At 40.8% G+C, this 18670-nt stretch overlaps 1 protein-coding gene across 1 annotated transcript in view; it reads right to left on the reverse strand.

The window, feature by feature from the left end:
- The window catches only part of LOC133029400 (uncharacterized), a 96145-nt gene that overhangs the window by 76240 nt on the left and 1235 nt on the right, over window positions 1-18670 (reverse strand). The gene's annotated exons all lie outside the window — the stretch shown is intronic.

Consider the following 18670-nt stretch of genomic DNA (forward strand, 5'->3'; position numbering starts at 1 on the left):
GAAATCAACAATAAAAACACAGCAGCAACAACCTCAAAAATCATGCATGCATCACCCAAACTTTCTTAAAACTCAAGAAAACACAAAGAGGAGTTACAAGTGATCAAACCTTGACTTGGATTACACAAAGAGATGCTGAAAAACACAAGAATTGAGCAAGAACACCCAGCCCTAGCAGCTCCAAGTCTTGGCCGAAAAGAGAGAGAGAGAAAGAGAGTTTTTTTGAAAATTTTCTATCTTTTTCTAAGTTGTGATTTTTGAAATGAGAAAATGAAATTAAAAGACACCTATTCCTATTTACTTCAGCCAACAATTAACTAGATAAACATTTATTTTTCAATTAATAAAATCACTAAAAGACAAAATATCATTGGGGAAAAAAGACCATTTTGCCCCTCCACTCAAAAATAACATAAATAACACTGAAGGGGTATTTTTGGGAAATTCTAAATTCCCGGCCATTCCCGACATTCCCAATGTCTAATAAACTGTCCCAAACTACTAACATACTAAGTTGTTATTTTTTTATTGAGCCAAACACCGAGTTCCAAAAATACCGGGCACCGGAATGCAAAATTATGCAAACGACTACATGACATAAAAATGCATCTCTGAATCCAATAATAACAGTATAATAAATTATTTAAATAGCTATAAATAATTTCATAATTAAACGTGATTAACTGCTAATTTCCAAATTAAACAAAGCGGTCTTTACATGGCATTTTTGAGAAAATCAAATGCAGAAAAGATAAAACTGCAAAATTGCAAAAAGTGAGTCCCAAATCCACATTGTATGGCCGTCCACTTTTGTAGGGTTTTCCCTCTGATATTTTCATTATTTTAATGCCAAATAATTCAAACCTAACCCTAGTGGAATGCTATAAATAGATAGTGAAGGCTTCAGGAAATTTACACTTAAATTTTCAACTTTTTCATTCAGAAAAACTGAGCCTTTCTCTCTCCCTATCTTTGGCCGACCCTTTCTCTTTCTTCTTCCTCTTCAATTTCGAAAATTACTTAGTGTTAGAGTAGTGCCCACAAACAGCAAGTGATACCTCAACCATAGTGAGGAAGATCGTGAAGAAAGACTTTCAGCAAGAAGGAGTTTCAACACTAAAGAATCAGAGAAAGAGATCCAGGTTCAGATATTGATAATGCTCTGCCACAGAAAGGAATCAAGGGCTAGATATCTGAACGGAAGGAGTCATATTATTCCGCTGCACCCAATGTAAGGTTTACTAAACTTTATATGTGTTTATTTCATCGTTTTAGAAAGTTCATATTTAGGGTGTTAATCAACATACTTGTGAGTAGATGTAAGATCCTGGTAAAATAATTTCAAACACTAGATTTATCAGTACATAAGGTTTAACTGATATGATAATCTACAACGTAGTTTACTTGCACCTTGGATAAGTGCTATGTCCTCTCTAGGGCATTAATTAAAGTAATCTTGGGTTGGATGTATGGAGTATGCATCAGAAGGGACTGATATTGAATTTGAATTAGATATGATAATCTTACCCTAATATATATTGAATTCAATATCATCTAGTTGATCCTAGATCAAATGATCTCAATCCTTAGCTGGTTAGGTTCGATCTCAAGAGTATTATTTGTGTTTTTTGATTTGTTAGATAAGCCTACCTTTTGGTCCGGGTGATACTTACATTTTGGGAACATGGTAGTACAATTGAGTGGGAGCGCTAATCATAGATATGGAATCTATAGCTTCTATCTAGACATAGAAGTGAAACGATGATTTCCTTCGAGATTGGCTAAATAGAGATAAATGATAGAGCACTCATTTTACTGATTATATTAGTTCACTAAAATATCATTTATAGGTGGCTAAGTGTTTTAAGGATAAAATACATTGAAAGGGTGTAACGGTAATTTTGTCCCTATGCAATGTAAATCATCTATAAAGGATCATTGATTATTGGGATTATAACAATGGATAATTATTATCATATCTATATCGTGGAAAATATAGTGCGTTATATGTAACTGAGAGTGCAATTCCACGTTTTATAGTGGTTCAACGAGGAATTAATAAGCTAGTGAATTTACTTGGTAAATTGTAGATCTACTTATTGGAAGCTCAGTTATATAGGCCTATGGTCCCCATACTAGTTGAGACAAATCTGGCTACCCCTTTCTATTGGACAAGCTCCGACGAGCATAACTATCATGGCCAAGTTCCTAATATTGGATGTTCCTTCAGCTTTTAACGTAATGCTTGGCCGACCAGCCCTGTATGACTTAAAGACTGTCACATAAATATTTCACTCGTGCCTGAAGTTCCCAACAAAGAATGGGGTAGGGTGTCTAAGAGGAAACCAGCAGTCTGCTCGGGAATGTTACAACCTTGCAGTGGCCAAGGCTAAGATTGAAATATCCTCCAGCCACAGCCCAAACAAGGGAAAAAAATTCCCAAGTAAGGAACTTTCCAAGGCGAGGATGAAGATGTGGATCCTCGACTTGGGGACCCAAGCAGCAATGTTGGACCTGTGGAAGAATTAGAAAAGATCGAGATCAATCCAGCTATCCCGACTAGAAAACTAAAAATTGGAAAAGGTTTGTTGCTCAAAGTAAAATCAGAATTGATAAAATTTTTGAGAGCAAACCTAGACCTTTTTTCCTTGTCACATGCGGATATGGTCGGAATTGATCCTTGTATTATTTCACATGTTCTGAATATCGATCCCAACTTCTGACCAGTTTAACAAAAACGAAGGCTATTGCACAAAGAACGAGTAGTAGCCTTGAAGGATGAAGTTGAAAAGCTGCGTAACAACAACTTCATAATTGAAGCTTTTTACCTGGCTTGGGTCGCGAATCCCGTACTAGTGCCCAAGTCGAACAAGAAATGGCGAGTCTGTATTGATTTATAGACCTCAACAAAGCATGCCCTAAAGAATGTTTTCCACTTCCAAGAATCGATCAGCTCTTAGACGCAACAGCAGGGCACGAAATATTAAGCTTCATGGACGCTTACTCAGGCTACAATCAAATCAAAATGCATCCACCAGACCAAGAACATACAAGTTTCCGAACAGATATGGGTCTCTATTGCTACAAAGTCATGTCGTATGGTCTAAAAAATACTGGAGCTACGTACCAAAGATTGGTAAACAAAATGTTTAAAGACCAGATTGGGCGAAATATTGAAGTGTACGTGGATGATATGCTGGTCAAATCCAGAAAGGCTGGGGGGCACATCGATGACCTGGATGAATGCTTCAAAGTCCTTAGAAAATACAACATGAAGCTAAATCCCTTAAAGTGTTCCTTCAGAGTCAGCTCGGGAAAGTTTCTAGGCTTCATCGTTAATGCCTGAGGAATTGAAGCCAATCCAGAAAAGATTCAAGCCCTCCTTGATATGAACTCCCCAACAAAAACCAAAGAAGTACAAAGCTTAACTGGTCGGATCGCCGCACTAAGCAGATTCGTCTCAAAATCAACGGACAACTGTGTCCCATTCTTCAACATCGTACGAGGAAACAAACAGTTTGAGAGGACAGAAGAATGTGAAAGAGCTTTCCAAGAGCTAAAGGCATAACTTGCAAAACCTCTTGTACTTTCAAAACCTGTGGACAGTGAGGAGCTCTTAGCTGTCACGGAACATGCCGTCAGTGCCGTGCTGATCACAGAAGAGAACAGCGTACAACACCCAGTCTATTACATCAGTAAAAGGCTCATTGAGGCTGAGGGTCGGTATCCGTTGATAGAATAACTCGCCTACTGCCTCATTCTAGCAACAAGGAAGTTGAGGCCTTATTTCCAAGCTCATATTGTTCGGGTATATACCGACCAGCCACTACGATAAATACTGCAAAAGCCAGATGCTTTTCGATGGTTACTCAAGTGGGCAGTAGAGTTGTGTCAGTATGAAATAACTTTCCAACCCCGAACAACAATGAAAGGCCAAGCCTTGGTCGACTTTGTGGTAGAATGCACAGGCAAAAAAGAAAGCATACCAGAAAGTAACCCCAAGCAAGCACCTCAGCCAATTAACAATGAAGACAAACCGACCTGGAAACTACATGTGGATGGGTCAGCTACAGCTCAACTATCTGGTGCAGGGATTGCCCTCGTCACGTGTAAAGACCGCTTAGTTTAATTTGGAAATTAGCAGTTAATCACGTTTAATTATGAAATTATTTATAGCTATTTAAATAATTATTATACTGTTATTATTGAATTATGAGATGCATTTTATGTCATTTAGTAGTTTTCATAATTTTGCATTTCTGGTGCCCGGTAACATGGAACTCGGTGTTTGGCTCAGTAAAATCACAACTTAGTATGTTAGTAGTGTGGGACGGTTTATTAGACATTGGGAATGTCGGGAATGGCCGGGAATTTAGAATTTCCCAAAAATACCCCTTTAGTGTTATTTATGTGATTTTAGTGTGAAGGGGCAAAATGGTCATTTTGCCCCATTGTTAGTTTGTCTTTTTGTGGCTTAATAATTGAGTGATATGTGTTTTATTCTTTTATGTTTTGGCTGAAATAAGTGGGTTAGGTGGCATTTCTCTCATTTTTCAAAACATAGAAAAAATTACAAAATTTTCAAAGGAAAACTCTCTCTCTTTTCCACCCTCTTTCGGCCTCCTTGTGCAGCAAGGATTCTTGCCATTTTTCTTGGATTTCAAGCTCACTTTGTTCAAAATTGGTATTATCAAGTTGTTGGTATGTTTCCCTTGAGCTTTTCTTTAAGTTCTTGAAGTTTTGGTGAATGTATGATCATTGCATGCTTTGAGTTTTGTGGCTGTAGTGTTACTAAGTTTTGATTATGTTTTCAGAAGCTTAATTATGTCTAAAATGAATGGATTAACTAGGTTTTAATGCATGCTTGCTATCTTGTTTGAGTTGTGTGATTTTTAGCTCAAAAGTTTGGTTTTCAAAGAAAATTCTTGATTTTCGTTGCTAGGGTTGCTGTTATTGTTAGGTAGGGTTTTCTGGTGTTAAATGAGGTTGGAATATGTTGATTTATGCATGTTTTAGTGGCTGTTTGGAGGTTTAGTTAAGTTTTGAGTTTTTGAACTCAATCTTGAACCTCCAATGGTGAAATGTGTTTCTGTGCTTAAAGCTTGGTTTTGTTGCTTTAGAAATGTTCTAGGGGATATATAGAACAGGTCTGGAAGGTTTTGTGTGATTTGGAGTTGATTTGAATGAGTTGTGAAATTTTGATTTCTGCCTGCGAGGAACCGGAATTCCGGTTGTGCATTCGGAATTTCGGATGGGTTTTGAAAATTCCTAAAACCGGAATTCCGGTTGGGGAAATTTCAGAAACCCTAGTTTTCCTCGTTTTAATGTTATTTGGGGTATTTCCATGCTTTTTATCGATAGGGAACCTTTTAGTTCCTAGTTTAAGTCCCCGGGAAGTGATTTAGCGTTTCACTTATATTGTTGTGATTTTTATGGTTTAGGAGCCTGTAATCTGCCGCGCAGATAGTTCCTGTCAGGTTGACCGGCACACCTGAATTCAGAATCCAGGTAAGATTAGTATAACAGTATGCATATGTAGATTACATGTTTAGCGTGCATGTAGGATGCCTGTTAGATTACATTAGATATGTATGTTGGCTTCGAACCATCCGACTGTGTCACGTCGGTACAGGCTGGAGTATGACCAGCAGCCGGAGTATGACCGGTTCGACCGATTAGGCTGACACTATATCACGTCGCTACAGGCTGGAGTATGACTAGCAGCCGGAGTATGACCGGTTCGACCGATTAGGCTGATACTTAGGTCGGAGGTTCCATACTATTTGACGTATCACGTCGGTACAGGCTGGAGTATGACCAGCAGCCGGAGTATGACCGGTTCGACCGATTAGGCTGATACTGTAACACGTCGGTACAGGCTGGAGTATGACCAGTAGCCGGAGTATGACCGGTTCGACCGATTAGGCTATTACTTATCAATAGTACCGTCCATATGAACGTTCAGAACTCAGTACTGTGTTGGACACGGCAGTTAGGGGGACTCAGTATCGTGTTGGACACGGCAGTTCGGGTTAATGTCAGGGGTATGGGCGTCTGATCATGACCGGGATTTATGTATGAGTATTATTATGCTTTTCTTACTGAGTCAGTCGACTCACAGTGCTATGTTTATGTGTAGGTAAGGGCAAGGCTAGAGCTGATGGATCGTGAGCGAGCCGGTGAAGATTGTACATGTCGGGGCGGTTAGGCCTGGAGCGTACGATCATCGGGACAGCGAGGCTATTTTTGTAGTTAGTCGCTAGGCGACATATATTTTGTATAAACAGTTAACTTTTGTAAATGGTTTTGTAATCGGGATCCCGAGCCTTTTGTATAAATATTTTACAAGTTTAATTAAAAAGCAAAAATTTTAATTAATCACGTTTTCCATAAACCTCGTTGATTAGCAACGAGCTGCATAGTATGTTTAAAAATCACGTAATACGCCTATGCTAGTTAGGGTGTTACAATTTGGTATCAAAGCCGCCAGGTTGTCTTCCGAAGATCGTCACGACATGTACAATCATCATCAGCAGTTAGCTCGTTCCACGGTTCAGTAAGCCTTTATTTATTTAGTAGTTTATTTATTTATTTTATGAATAAGAAAACCTTGATAGGAAGCATGTTAGTAGCCTGATAGTGGAATAGGCGCATGTTTTGTTTTTAATTTCCAAATTAAGCGGCATTGGTAAGCTCTCCTTGAATACGACCTGATATGCCAACTCTTGGTTTCGCAGACGGTTCCGACTAGATGGACGCTAGGCGGACTACCCGGAGCCAGGGCAATTCGGTAGGGTCGAATCGAGGTCAGGGAGCTCAGTTTCCCCCGCCTGCTAGGGGCCGAGGTAGAGATCCCAGGGGCAGGGCTCGTGGTCGGGGTGATGTGAACCCGCCACAGGCTGCCCAGGCTCCCCAAGCCGATCAGGGAGCCCTGAATTGGGAGGTTAGGTTTGCTGAAATGCAAGCCAGAATTGAAGAGCAAGACCTCGAGATTCAGAGATTAAGGCAGCAGGGTGCTCCTGCAGTGCCTGTGCCAGTAGTTCCAGTGGCACCCGCCCCTGCTGCTCAGGCCGAAATTGTGGTGGCAGCCAACAGAATGGAACCTTTGTATGAACGGTTCCGGAAGCAAGCACCTCCGGTCTTTCTGGGAGGTCCAGACGTGATGAAGACCGAACAATGGCTAACGGTGATCACCAAAATTCTGAACTTTATGGGTGTCACCGGTAATGACAGAGTGGTGTGCGCCACTTTCCAGTTCCAGGAAGACGCTCTGGTCTGGTGGGACATGGTGTCTCAGATCCATGACGTCACCACCATGACCTGGGAAAGGTTCCAGGAACTCTTCAACGCCAAGTATTATAATGAGGCGGTCAGAAGCGCCAAGAGGAAAGAGTTCGCTCACTTGACCCAGCGAGAGAATATGAGCGTGACAGAGTATACTACTCAGTTCGACCGGTTGGCGAGGTTAGCCTCGGGAATAGTTCCAACCGACTTCAGTAAGAAAGAGAAATACATGGACGGGTTAAATGCAAAGATTAAACATGACTTGATGATCACCACTGACGATAAGACCACCTATGCTGAGATGGTGGAGAAGGCACTGCGAGCTGAGGCCGGAGTTGGATGTATGTCGGAGTCAGCTAGTACTCCGGCGAGTGGCGAGGCTCCTACCCCTTTTGCATCAGGCTTTAGCAGGGGGAGTAGTGGTTCGGCCATGGACCAGAAGAGGAGAGCATCCACTGCATCCGGAGGCTCGAGTCAGAATAAGAGGTTCTGGGGGAACCAAAATAGAGGTAGTCGTCCTAGTGGTGCAGAGACCCGGTTCTCCTATCCCGAGTGCCCCAGCTGCAAAAGGCACCATCGGGGTGAATGCAAAGGTCAGGGATTCTTTCATTGTGGCATGCCCAGACACTTCAAGAGGGATTGTCCCGAGCTCTGCTCAGAGGCACCGAGGGCTCCGGCCATACCCACTCCAGCTAGGGTGTTCGCCATCACTCAGGCTGATGCAGATGCCAGCCCATCAGTTGTAATAGGTAAGCTTTCTGTTAATAACTCGCTTTGCTCAGTGCTGTTTGATTCTGGGGCTACACATTCTTATGTGGCAGCCAGAGTCCTTAGTAAATTGGATAGACCGTATGATAGATATGAATCAGGGTTTGGAACCCTATTACCTGGCGGAGAGTTGGTTATCTCCAAAAGGTGGATTAGGTCTATGCCGATCAGGATATATGGTAGAGAGTTAAGTGCTGACTTGATAGAGATGAGCCTAGTAGATTCGACATTATTTTAGGAATGGATTTCCTATCTATATATTCGGCGAGTATTGATTGCAAAAGGAAGATGGTGATCTTCCAACCGGAAAGTGATGAACCTTTTGTGTTTGTTGGTTCGGTTCAGGGATCTCGGATCCCGGTGATTTCGGCCATGTCAGCTAGAGAATTATTGCATGGCGGTTATTTAGGGTTTCTGGCCGTGGTGGTGGACACCACTCAGCCAGATACCATTCGGCCAGAGGACATCAAGGTGGTTCCGGAATTTTTAGATGTTTTTCTGGAAGAACTTCCAGGGTTACCACCTCAGCGGGAGATTGACTTCGTGATAGATTTGGCACCAGGGGTGGAACCGGTTTCCAAGCCTCCATATAGAATGGCTCCAGCTGAACTTAAGGAGTTAAAGATTCAGCTATAGGGGTTGCTTGACATAGGGTTTATTAGGCCTAGTGTGTCACCCTGGGGAGCCCCGGTTTTATTCGTCAAGAAGAAAGATAGAACGATAAGGATGGGCATCGATTACAGAGAGTTGAACAAGCTGACAGTGAAGAATAAATATCCATTACCTAGGATCGATGATTTGTTCGATCAGCTTCAGGGGAAGACAGTCTTTTCTAAGATTGATCTCCGTTCGGGTTGTCATCAGTTGAAAATCCGAGAGGAGGACATTCCAAAGATGGCTTTCCGCACTAGGTATGGACATTATGAATTCCTGGTTATGTCGTTCGGACTAACCAATGCTCCTGCAACATTCATGGATTTGATGAATAGAGTATTCAAGGATTTCCTCGATATATGTGTGATTGTGTTTATCGACAACATCCTCGTGTACTCTCAATCAGAAGAGGAGCATGAGTTACATCTTCAGATGGTACTGCAACGGCTTCGGGAACACAAGCTTTATGCCAAGTTCAAGAAATGTGAATTCTGGCTATCTCAGGTGTCCTTCTTAGGGCACATCGTCAGCAAAGATGGGATCAAGGTGGATCCCGGGAAGATAGAATCCGTCAGGGATTGGCCGAGACCGAAGACAGTGACAGAGATCAGAAGCTTCTTGGGTTTAGCTGGGTATTACCGTAGGTTCGTGGAAGGGTTCTGAAAAATTTCAATGCCCTTAACCGAACTTACAAAGAAGAATCAGCGATTTTTCTGGTCAGACAAGTGCGAAGCTAGTTCTCAAGAGCTGAAGCAGAGGTTGATTACCGCTCCAGTACTAGCTTTGCCTTCGGACAACGAGAAGTTCGTAGTTTATTGTGATGCATCCAGACAGGGTCTGGGGTGTGTGTTGATGCAAGTCGATCGGGTTATCGCTTATGCCTCCCGTCAGTTAAAGGATTACGAACAGCGATACCCGACTCATGATCTAGAGTTGGCCGCAGTGGTTTTTGCATTGAAGATTTGGCAGCATTACCTTTACGGAGAAAGGTGTGAAATCTATACCGACCATAAAAGTCTCAAGTATTTCTTTACTCAGAAAGATTTGAACATGAGATAGAGACGTTGGTTGGAATTAGTGAAAGATTATGACTCCGAGATTCTTTATCACCCTGGGAAGGCCAATGTAGTGGCCGATGCCCTGAGTAGGAAGGGTCCCGAGCAAGTAGCTAGCATGGTTCAGATTTCACCTCAGCTAGTAGAGGATATGGTTAGATCCAGCATTGAGTTTGTGGTAGGCAGCTTCATAACTTAACGCTGCAATCTGATCTATTGGAAAGAATTAAAGCCGCTCAGATGACCGATCCAGAGTTAATGAAGATCAGAGATCAGGTTTTGGCTGGTCAAGCAAGGGATTTTTCAGTGTCAGACAACGGGATGCTTCTGTATAAAGCTAGGGTTTGTGTTCCGAATAGTGTGGAACTCAGGAATGAGATCTTTGAGGAGGCTCATTCTACCCCTTATTCTCTGCATCCCGGCACCACTAATGTGTACCAAGATCTTAAACCGTACTTCTGGTGGAGCGGTATGAAGAAGAATTTGGTAGAATTTGTATCGAGGTGCCTCACTTGTCAGCAGATTAAGGCTGAGCATCAGCGACCAGCAGGGTTGTTGCAGCCTCTAACCGTACCTGAATGGAAGTGGAAAGATATCACGATGGATTTCGTGGTCGGGTTACCTAGAACCACGGGTTTGTTTGATTCCATCTGGGTAGTGGTGGATGGATTCACAAAATCTACTCATTTTCTGCCTGTTAGAACAACATTTACAGTGGATCAGTTGGCAGAATTGTATGTTAGAGAGATTGTAAGACTCCACGGGGTACCAAAATCTATAGTTTCAGATAGGGATCTGAAGTTCACCTCCAAATTTTGGCAGAGTTTGCAACGAGCAATGGGTACAAAGCTGAAATTCAGTACAGCATTCCATCCTCAGACAGATGGACAGTCCGAAAGGACAATTCAGATATTGGAGGACATGTGTACGAGCCTGTGTTATGGATTTTGAAGGCTCTTGGAATAAATATTTACCGTTGATAGAATTTTCTTACAACAACAGTTATCAGAGTACGATAGGGATGGCCCCCTATGAACTGTTGTACGGTAGGAAGTGTAGATCTCCCATCCACTGGGATGAGACAGGGGAGAGAAAATACTTAGGTCCAGAGTCAGTGCAGCGGACCAATGAGGCAATAGAGAAGATAAAAGCTAGAATGCTTGCCTCACAGAGTAGACAGAAGAGTTACGCAGATCCGAAACGCAGAGATGTTGAGTTCCAAGTAGGGGACCATGTGTTTATACGAGTGTCTCCAATGAAGGGGATCAAACGTTTCGGGAAAAGAGGCAAGTTATGCCCTAGATTTACAGGACCTTTCGAGATTCTCGAGAAGATAGGTCAAGTGGCATACCGGTTAGCATTGCCTCCAGCTTTATCAGCAGTTCACAACGTATTCCATGTCTCGATGTTGAGAAAATATGTTTCATATCCCTCTCATATACTCAGTTATGAGAGCCTTGAACTGTAGCCAGATATGTCATATGAAGAACAGCCAGTGCAGATCCTGGATAGAAAGGATAAAGTCCTTCGGAATAAGACCATAGCATTGGTCAAAGTTCTCTGGAGAAACACTAAGGTGGAGGAAGCCACCTGGGAACTAGAATCAGATATGAGAGCTCAATATCCAGAGTTATTCAGGTTAGATTTCGGGGACGAAATCCTTGTAAGGGGGGGATAGTTGTAAAGACCGCTTAGTTTAATTTGGAAATTAGCAGTTAATCACGTTTAATTATGAAATTATTTATAGCTATCTAAATAATTATTATACTGTTATTATTGAATTCTGAGATGCATTTTATGTCATTTAGTAGTTTTCATAATTTTGCATTTCCGGTGCCCTGTAACATGGAACTCGGTGTTTGGCTCAGTAAAATCACAACTTAGTATGTTAGTAGTGTGGGACGGTTTATTAGACATTGGGAATGTCGGGAATGGCCGGGAATTTAGAATTTTCCAAAAATACCCCTTTAGTGTTATTTATGTGATTTTAGTGTGAAGGGGCAAAATGGTCATTTTGCCCCATTGTTAGTTTGTCTTTTTGTGGCTTAATAATTGAGTAATATGTGTTTTATTCTTTTAAGTTTTGGCTGAAATAAGTGGGTTAGGTGGCATTTCTCTCATTTTTTAAAACTTAGAATAAATTACAAAATTTTCAAAGGAAAACTCTCTCTCTTTTCCTCCCTCTTTCGGCCTCCTTGTGCAGCAAGGATTCTTGCCATTTTTCTTGGATTCCAAGCTCACTTTGTTCAGATTTGGTATTATCAAGTTGTTGGTATGTTTCTCTTAAGCTTTTCTTTAAGTTCTTGAAGTTTTGGTGAATGTATGATCATTGCATGCTTTGAGTTTTGTGGCTGTAGTGTTACTAAGTTTTGATTATGTTTTCAAAAGCTTAATTATGTCTAAAATGAATGGATTAACTAGGTTTTAATGCATGTTTGCTATCTTGTTTAAGTTGTGTGATTTTTAGCTCAAAAGTTTGGTTTTCAAAGCAAATTCTTGATTTTCGTTGCTAGGGTTGTTGTTATGGTTAGGTGGGGTTTTCTGGTGTTAAATGAGGTTGGAATATGTTGATTTATGCATGTTTTAGTGGTTGTTGGAGGTTTAGTTAAGTTTTGAGTTTTTGAACTCAATCTTGAACCTCCAATGGTGAAATGTGTTTCTGTGCTTAAAGCTTGGTTTTGTTGCTTTAGAAATGTTCTAGGGGATATATAGAATAGGTCTGGAAGGTTTTGTGTGATTTGGAGTTGATTTGAATGAGTTGTGAAATTTTGATTTCTGCCTGCGAGGAACCGGAATTCCGGTTGTGCATCCAGAATTCCGGATGGGTTTTGAAAATTCCCAGAACCGGAATTCCGGTTGTGCATCCGGAATTCCGGATGGGTTTTGAAAATTCCCAGAACCGGAATTCCGGTTGGGCAACCGGTCTACCGGTTGGGGAAATTTCAGAAACCCTAGTTTTCCTCGATTTTATGTTATTTGGGGTATTGCCATGCTTTTTATCGATAGGGAAACTTTTAGTTCCTAGTTTATGTCCCCGGGAAGTGATTTAGCGTATCACTTATATTGTTGTGATTTTTATTGTTTAGGAGCCTGTAATCCGCCGCGCAGATAGTTCCAGTCAGGTTGACCGGCACACCTGAATTCAGAATCAAGGTAATATTAGTATAACAATATGTATATGTAGATTACATGTTTAGCGTGCATGTAGGAAGCCTGTTAGATTACATTAGATATGTATGTTGGCTTCGAACCATCTGACTGTGTCACGTCGGTACAGGCTGGAGTATGACCAGCAGCCGGAGTATGACCGGTTCGACCAATTAGGCTGACACTGTATCACGTCGGTACAGGCTGGAGTATGACCAGCAGCCGCAGTATGACCAGTTCGACCGATTAGGCTGATACTTAGGTCAGAGGTTCCGTACTATTTGACGTATCACGTTGGTACAGGCTGGAGTATGACCAGCAGCCGGAGTATGACCGGTTCGACCGATTAGGCTGATACTGTAACACGTCGGTACAGGCTGGAGTATGACCAGCAGCCGGAGTATGACCGGTTCGACCGATTAGGCTGTTACTTGTCAATAGTACCGTCCCTATGAACGTTCAGAACTCAGTACCGTGTTGGACACGGCAGTTAGGGAGACTCAGTATCGTGTTGGACACGGCAGTTAGGGTTATGGTCAGGGGTATGGGCGTCTGATCATGACCGGGATTTATGTATGAGTATTATTATGCTTTTCTTACTGAGTCTGTCGACTCACAGTGCTATGTTTATGTGTAGGTAAGGGCAAGGATAGAGTTGATGGACCATGAGCGAGCCGGTGAAGATTGTACATGTCGGGGCGGTTAGGCCTGGAGCGTACGATCATCGGGACAGCGAGGCTATTTTTGTAATTAGTCGCTAGGCGACATATATTTTGTATAAACAGTTAACTTTTGTAAATGGTTTTGTAATTGGGATCCCGAGTCTTTGGTATAAATATTTTACAAGTTTAATTAAAAAGAAAAAATTTTAATTAATCACGTTTTCCATAAACCTCGTTGATTAGCAACGAGCTGCACAGTATGTTTAAAAATCACGTAATACGCCTATGCTAGTTAGGGTGTTACATCACGCCTAGGGGCAACACCTACACGCTGCAGTCAAGCTCGGATTCAAAGCATCTAACAACGAAGCCGAGTACGAAGCTCTAATCGCTGGACTATTACTAGCCCGGGAAATGAAGGTCGAACACATTGAAATCTATAGTGATTCACAGCTGGTGATAAATCATGTATCCGGAGAATACGAGGCTCGGGGAGAAAAGATGATAGCATATCTGAGCAAAATACACGACCTGCTCGCACAATTCAAAAGCTACGGTCTCACACAAATTCTAAGAGAAGAAAATACGAAAGCAGACGTTTAGCTCGATTGGCAAGCAGCAATGTATGTGACAAGGCAAACTTGGTTCCTATCCAGTTCCTTGAAGAGCCTAGCATCACTGGCACGGAAGTAATAGAAATGATTGATACATCCCCAAACTGGATGACGCCAATAGCAGCCTACCTCAACTCTGCGGGAACTCCCAGATAACCGAAATGAAGCTCGGAAAATGAGAAGGAAGGCAGCACAGTATATCATAGTAGAGGGAGTCATGTACAAAGAGGATTCTCGATGCCATTACTCAGATGTGTCACTCAAGACGAAGCTGCAGGACTCCTATCTGAAGTTCACGACGGATTCTGTGGAAATCACGCCGCCGGACAGAGCTTATCAATGAAAATTCTAAGGCAAGGTTATTTTTTGCCAACGATGATTGAAGATTCGAGAGCCTATGTTAAGAAGTGCGACAAATCCTAGAGATTTTCAAAGATACTAAGAGCTCCGTTCAACGAGCTAACACAGATGCAAAGTCCATGGCCCTTTGCCATTTAGGGAATTGACCTGATCGGACAATTACCTAAAGGTAAAGGCGGAGTGCAGTACGCAGTGGTAGCAGTTGACTACTTTACTAAGTGGACTGAAGCCGAACCACTCGCAACCATTACATGAAAGACAGCTTGTGTGATTAAATGTATTCCTAGATTTATCAGTACAAAGGGTTTAACTGATATGATAATCTACAACGTAGTTTACTTGCACCGTGGATAAGTGCTATGTTCTTTCTAGGGCATTGGTTAAAGTAAGCTTGGGTTGGATGTATGGAGTATGCATCGGAAGGGACTGATATTCAATTTGAATTAGATATGATAATCTTACCGTAATATCTATTCAATTCAATATCACCTAGTTGATCCTCGATCAAATGATCTCAATCTTGAGATGGTTAGGTTCGATCTCAAGAGTATTATTTGTGTTCTTTCATTTGTTAGATAAGCCTACCTTTTGGTCCGGGTGATACGTACATTTTGGGAACACGGTAGTACAATTGAGTGGGAGCGCTAATCATAGATGTAGAATCTATAGCTTCTATCTGGACATAGAAGTGAAACGATCATTTCCTTCGAGCTTGGCTAAATAGAGATAAATCATAGAGGGCTCATTTAAGTGATTATATTAGTTCACTAAAATATCATTTATAGGTGGCTAAGTGTTTTAAGGACAAAATACATTGAAAGGGTGTAACGGTAATTTTGTCCCTATGCAATGTAAATCATCTATAGAGGATCATTGATTATTTGGATTATAACAATGGATAATTAGTAGCGTCTCTATATCGTGGAAAATATAGAGTGTTCTATGTAACTGAGAGTGCAATTCCAAGTTCTATAGTGGTTCAACGAGGAATTAATAAGTTAGTGAATTTACATGGTAAATTCTAGATCTGCTTATTGGAAGCTCAATTATATAGGCCGATGGTGCCCATACTAGTTGAGACAAACTGCTTGTAAGACTCAGTTAATTGATTTTAGTTAATCAATTTTAATTCTAAAATTAGACTACGTCTAGTTTATGAATTTTCACTATGTTATGGCTTAATTGTGAAGAATTGGTGTTTTAAGGTTAATTTATTAATTAAGAGACTTTGTGGAGTCTAATTAATAAATATTATAAATAAAAATTTTATTTGATAATTACTTTTATTATTAAATAAATAGTTTTGGCATTTATAGGGTTGAAGTTGCAAAAGTGGTATTTGTGAAAAATAGATAAAATAGTTGTGAAAAATGACAAAACACAAACCATTGTGGGGCCCATATAATGGCTAAAAACTTAAGGGTTTTATGCTCCATTTTTTGTCAATTTTTTATTCTAAATAAATCAATCCTAACCCTATAGAAATTAGTATAAAAGGATAGCTAAGGTCTCATCGTCCAGCTAATGCCTCTAAAGCTAAAAACCTAGTTGTAAAGCCCGCTTAGTTTAATTTGGAAATTAGCAGTTAATTATGATTAATTATGAAAATTATTTATAGCTATTTAAATAATTTATTATGCTGTTATTATTGAATTCAGAAATGCATTGCTATGTCATTCAGTAGTTTTCATATTTTGCATTTTCGGTGCCCGGTATTTTGGAACCCGGCGTTTGGCTCAGTAGAAATCACAACTTAGTATGATAGTAGTTTGGGACGGTTTTTTTTTAAACATTGGGAATGTCGGGAATGGCTGGGAATTTAGAATTTCCCAAAAATACCCCTTTAGTGATTATTATGTGGTTTTAGTGTGGAGGGGCAAAATGGTCTTTTTGCCCCAATGGTATTTTGTCTTTTCGTGATTTTATTATTTGAAAATAAATGTTTATTTTATATGTTTGTTGGCTGAAATGAAATGATATTGGTGGCTTTATTTCATTCTTTTCATTTTACAAAAAATCACAAGTTAGAAAAAGTTAGAAAATTATCAAAGAAAAGCTCTCAAGCTCTCTCTCTTTTCGGCTGGGTTTGTGGGTGCTTGAAGCTGGATTTTCCTTTGATTTTCAGCTAGTTTCAACCTAAATTCAAGTAATCTTTTGTTGTGGTATGTCTCTCTAGCTTTATTTCTTTGTTTCTTGGAAAAAAATGATGAATATAGTTGATGCATGCATGATTGTTAGTTGTTGTTGCTGCTGTGAATTAGTTCTTAATTTCAGATGTTTAAAGCTAACGATTAGGGTTATTTAAGTTGTTTTGAAGCATGATAGTTAGGTTGAGTAAAGCTTTGGTTTTTCTATGTAAAATATGTGATTTTTGAAGGAAATGGTTATGTTTTGTTGCTGGAATGTTGTTGATGTTTGTTATTGTTTTCTGAGGTTATTCTAAGCTTGATTAAGTAGAATTAAGCTAGTTTGACTGCATGTTGTTTAGATTTGCTCAAGTTTGAGTTTAGAACTCAAAGCTTGAGCTCCAATGGTGTTTTTCATTTCTGTGCATTCTGGGTAGGTTTGATGCTTTAGAAATGTTATTTGGGATATATGGAGTAGGTCTCGAAGGTTTGAATCAATTTGGAGTTGAATTGGTTGAGATATGAATTTTTGAAATTCTATCTGCGAGGAACCGAAATTCCAGTTGTGCATCCGGAATTACGGATGGGCTTCGAAAATTCCCAGAACCGGAATTCCGGTTGGGCAACCGGTCTGCCGGTTGGGGAAATTTCAGAAACCCGTGTTTTCCTCGTTTTTATGTTTTAGGGGGAATTGCCATGCTTTTTATCGATAGGGAAAATTTTAGTTCCTAGTTTAAGTCCCCGGGAAGTAATTAGCGTGTCACGTATAGTGTTGTGATTTTTATGGTTTAGGAGCCTGTAATCCGCCGCGCAGTTAAAGTTCCAGTCAGGTTGACCGGCACACCTGAATTCGGAATCCAGGTAAGATTAGTATAACAGTATGCATATGTAGATTACATGTTTAGCGTGCATGTAGGAAGCCTGTTAGATTACATTAGTTATGTATGTTGGCTTCGAACCATCCAACCTTGTCACGTCGGTACAGGCTGGAGTATGACCAGCAGCCGGAGTATGACCGGTTCGACCGATTAGGCTGACACTTGGTTGGTGGTTCCGTACTATTGACGTATCCCGTCGGTACAGGCTGGAGTATGACCAGCAGCCGGAGTATGACCGGTTCGATCGATCAGGTGGATATAGTAACACGTTGGTACAGGCTGGAGTATGACAAGCAGCTGGAGTATGACCGGTTCGACCGATCAGGCTATTACGTGTAAATAGTACCGTCGCTATGAACGTTCAGAACTCAGTACCGTGTTAGACACGGCAGTAGTGGCTCAGTACCGTGTTGGACACGGCAGTAGCGGGACTCAGTATCGTGTTGGACACGGCAGTTAGGGTTATGATCAAGGGTATGGGCGTCTGATCATAATCGGGTTTATGTATGAGTATTATTATGCTTTTCTTACTGAGTCTGTCGACTCACAGTTCTACGTTTTTGTGTAGGTAAAGGCAAGGCTAAAGCTGATGGACCGTCAGCGAGCTTATGAAGGTTGTACATGTCGGGGCGGTTAGGCCTGGAGAGTACGATCATCGGGACAGCGAGGCTGATTTTGTAACTAGTCGCTAGGCGACATTTATTTTGTATAAATAGTTAAATTTTGTAAATGATTTTGTAATCGGGATCCCGAGTCTTTTTGTAATTATATTTTTTACAAGTATAATTAAAAAGCAAAAATTTTAATTAATCACGTTTTCCATAAACCTCGTTGATTAGCAACGAGCTGCACAGCATGTTTAAAAATCACGTAATACGCCTATGTTAGTTAGGGTGTTACAATTTGGTATGAGAGCCGCCAGGTTGTCTTCCGAAGATCGTCACGACATGTACAATCATCATCAACAGTTAGCTCGTTTCACGGTTCAGTAAGCCTTTATTGCTCTATTAGTTTATTTTCTTCAGTTATGAAAAAGAAAAGCCTGTTAGGAAGCATGTTAGTAGCCTGATAGTAGAATAGGCCCATGTTTCGTTTTTAATTTCCAAATTAAGCGGCATTTGT

The sequence above is a fragment of the Cannabis sativa genome, chromosome 1 (genome assembly GCF_029168945.1).
Source record: "Cannabis sativa cultivar Pink pepper isolate KNU-18-1 chromosome 1, ASM2916894v1, whole genome shotgun sequence".
NCBI classification, from domain to species: Eukaryota; Viridiplantae; Streptophyta; class Magnoliopsida; order Rosales; family Cannabaceae; genus Cannabis; species Cannabis sativa.